Source organism: Brassica oleracea, chromosome C5, assembly GCF_000695525.1.
Source record: "Brassica oleracea var. oleracea cultivar TO1000 chromosome C5, BOL, whole genome shotgun sequence".
Classification (NCBI taxonomy): Eukaryota; Viridiplantae; Streptophyta; class Magnoliopsida; order Brassicales; family Brassicaceae; genus Brassica; species Brassica oleracea.
In genome coordinates, this window is record NC_027752.1 from 26,970,715 (window position 1) to 26,974,988 (window position 4,274).

The following is a 4,274-nucleotide window of genomic DNA, read 5'->3' on the forward strand; positions in this document are numbered from 1 at the left end:
TCCATGTTTGCTTTAGTAACATTCAACCTAAGAGATTAGATGCTTGAGTTGCTTTACCAAAAGAACATTCATCTAGAGATAGAGCTTGTTTAGCTTAGTGTCTAGGCATAAGGAAAGTGTTTGATTGATAGCTTGCCACCCTTAGATTGGATCTACATCACCCAAGATCAAATGCCTAGCCCCATGAATCCTCTTGCTTCATATTGAGAAAGAAAGTTCATTACTTTATTTCATTAGATTATTAGTTCTTAGTTCATACAATCTTTAAAACCGGATTGCACTTATCTTAAGCATGAACTTGCATTCCCTTAGCTTTAGAATCAACTAGGAATGGTTCGACAATCTTTTATACTACAACATTTGATTAGGAGCCTTGAAAACTCCTAACATCAAATTTGCGCCGTTACCGGGGAACCCGCGGTGGTCTACCCGGGTTCGACCAGGGTTGATATGCCTCTAGTAAATCGATCATAACTCCTCCAATACAGCTTCAAATGACTTGAAACCACTTCCATTAGAAAGCTAACTCAATTTAATATGTCCTTCCAAAATATTAGCAACAGAAGATATCTTTAAGACTTTCATCCATGTTCATCTTTCACCCTTTTGCACCAAAAATGTCTCAAAACACCTCCAAGAACTCCATAGGACACACCAACACCTGATAAAGACTTATGAATGCAAAATGGATCCTAAAAATGCCTAAATCTATTCTACATGATCAAAATATACAAGAATGGATTATTAAAAACATGTAAATATGCAAGATATCAGTTACCCACAAAAGCTATGGTTTTGGAGTCTTGTGACACCTCAAAATGTTCCAAGCTTTTCTCCTCTCTCTCACTCACTATTATTTGATTTGACATAGGGCTGGGTAAAAACCTGAATCTGAAGAACCAAACCAAATTCGATCTGTTACCGAACCTGATAGACCATGGATTTGATCCATTTTCATCCATGGTTTATAGGTGTTTTTACTAATAATTATTATATTATAGAGTCTATTTATTATATTTATAAGATCAGGAGTGATTTGGAGATAAGTGATGATTTTTGAGCATTTTGGAGATATTTGGAGCAAGCACCCGAGATGACCATCGAGCTCGACCATCGGTCGATATTTGAGAGGAATAATCGATCGATGTACATATCTTGACATCAATCGACAGCGAAGCGCGCAGAAAGCCCATTTGGCCACAACCGACTTGAAGCCCATGTCTTCACCAATATACAAGATTTCCCCTGACGAGTTTTAACCTAATTATATAAGCTTTGCCACCAAGTTAGAGGCAAAGTGTGCTTTTCATGTTTTATTATTTTCACAGCAAAGTTTTCTATGATTTTGATAGATTGGAGAGAAGATCCAAAGTTATAATTTGTGATTGGAACTCCACTAATATCTATTTACTATTCTAATGAAGTTTTCTTACCTAACTGATGTTATAAATTGCTTAGCCATGTATGAGTAGTTCCATTATTAGATTTTACGGTTTAAATAGGTTAGGAGGGATTAGCCCCAACTATAGATTGCTGAGTTGTGGTAATTGTCATTAGGGTTGTTCATTAATGCATGTCACTAGATTAGCTACCTAGAACCTGCCCTAGGGTTGATAGATAAAAGCGAGAGCTTCATTCTCATCCTGAAAACATTCTAAGTGAGCTAAATTTCTTGCTATGAGTAAGGCGATAGCTGATCTAGTGAGCTTAGTAAGCTTTCATTCAACCCGCACATAAAGCTTAACTAGAATCACGTCGATCGATATCATTATTGAATAATCGATGGACGGAGCGAAAGGTGTATCGATCGATATCCCTATAGGATCATCGATCGACACTTTCTAATTGATCGACATACGATAGTTGAGATCATTAGATCTAGTTAATAGACAAGTCTAAACATGCGAAAGCTGATAGACTTGTTGACTAAGTAGTTGAGCTTTACATTATCATGCATGCAACTCATTAGGCATCTGTAGGATTATAATCCCAAGTTTCCTGAATAAAAACCCTAAGTCTAACTATTTCATTTCTAAGCACCAAAACATCAACCAATCAATTGAACAAACACTTGTTAAATATAAAACTGCAATTTACATTTAAATCTCTATAACCATCTAGCTTAACAAATCATATTAGATTTCTTAGGTTCCCTATCTCCCTGTGAATTCGATCCCTAAGTACTTCAACTCGGCCACTTGTTTGAGAGAGTATAAATCACTCCTTGGGTGGTATCAAATTTGAACACTATTAAGAAAATAATTATCGTAAAACCCATAGTCGGAAATCATATGATAAATTCTTCGTAACAAAACTCAATCCTAATTTTCAGGTACATGCCCAGCAGTACTAGAAGCAACAAGGAAACCCAACTACTATTCTCACCAGATCCTGCAAGTTTGGAGCGTTCAATCCGCAAAGAAGCGCACTCCTCATCGATCGACAATAACACATGTTCGTCACTCGATTTCGTTCAACCACCATCGACCCAGACGCTAGTCCCGTCGACCGATACTCGCACACCACCGTCGACCGAAGACACTCATCTTCCATCGACCGACATCGTCCATCCGACATCGATCGATACTCCATCCCAGACATTGATCGATACTGAGCCGCGAGATATGGTTGCGAGTTTGATACTTATACGAGATAATAATGGTGACCTGCATGACCAGGAGGGTCATCTACGTAATGCAGCAGGTCAGAGGATAAATGCTCAGGGGGCTGCAATCCCCGAGTCTGATGCTAATGCTACAGGAACTACTCTACTTGTAGATGAGGCTGCGCGACCCAAGACGTTGGCTGACTACAACCATCCAGATCGGTACTACCCCAACAGATCAGCCATTCGTCCTCCCACTATTCAGAGGGATTTCGAGTTGAAAGCGCAGTACTACACACTCGTGGGACAGATACCCTACCGTGAATTATCTCACGAGCATCCTATGGACCACTACCATCTGGAGAGGTTCGAGGATCTTATATTTGCTATTAAAGTCGAGGGAGTCTCTGAAGACTACCTCATGCAAGCTCTTCATGAACTCACTTGCTGGAGATTCTTCGCATTGGCTTAAGCAGTTACCACCAGGATCTCTCACATCCTGGAGTGACATCAAGAATGCATTCTTATGCAATTTCTTTGATGAAGCACGTGCTGAAGACTTGAGGAGCAAAATCGCTACCTTCTCTCAAGGTCCTGCAGAATCATTCAGAGGCTCTTGGATCAGATTCAAGACTTATCTGAGAGACTGCCCACACCATGGATTCACTGAAGTACAACTGCTCAGTACTTTTTACAGAGGCATCGCGGTGCAGTACCAGATGGCTCTTGATACTTCCAGCAATGGGAACTTCAACACCAGGAATCCAGAAGAGGCAGTGAAGGTGATTGAAAACCTAGCATCTAGCAACAACACCAAGAACACTGATTTTGAGAGGAAAAAGTCTACCACCATCCTTAACCAGGGTGGAAACATAAATTCCTATGGAAATATGGGTAATTTCAACCAAAGTTCGCAGTACCAGAAACCCTACAACAACAACTACAACAACAATAGAAGCTATGGAAGTTCCCACTACCAGAAGCCACCGCCGCCGACTCAAGAGAGCAAGATTGAAGAGATGCTTGATAGGGTTCCTGAGACTCAGCAACGAATGACAGTGAACTTGAATGGAAAGATTGATTCTGTCTACACCAACCCGAACACAAAGTTTGAGACTTTGAGCACTCATGTGAAGAAGCTGGAGATGCAGGTTGTGCAGACAGGAAATGCTGTCAAGAGGCAGGAAGCCTCGACAAGAGGAGTAGGGGATGATGTGATGAAACACCACGTGAATGCCATCAGTGAGGATGATTTTTGGCAAGTGGTGAATGTTGGGGTCAAAACCGGTCACGACGGTAACTGTTGGGGTCAAAACCGGTCACGACGGTAACTGTTGGGGTCAAAACCGGTCACGACGGTAACTGTTGGGGTCAAAACCGGTCACGACGGTAACTGTTGGGGTCAAAACCGGTCACGACGGTAACTGTTGGGGTCAAAACCGGTCACGACGGTAACTGTTGGGGTCAAAACCGGTCACGACGGTAACTGTTGGGGTCAAAACCGGTCACGACGGTAACTGTTGGGGTCAAAACCGGTCACGACGGTAACTGTTGGGGTCAAAACCGGTCACGACGGTAACTGTTGGGGTCAAAACCGGTCACGACGGTAACTGTTGGGGTCAAAACCGGTCACGACGGTAACTGTTGGGGTCAAAACCGGTCACGACGG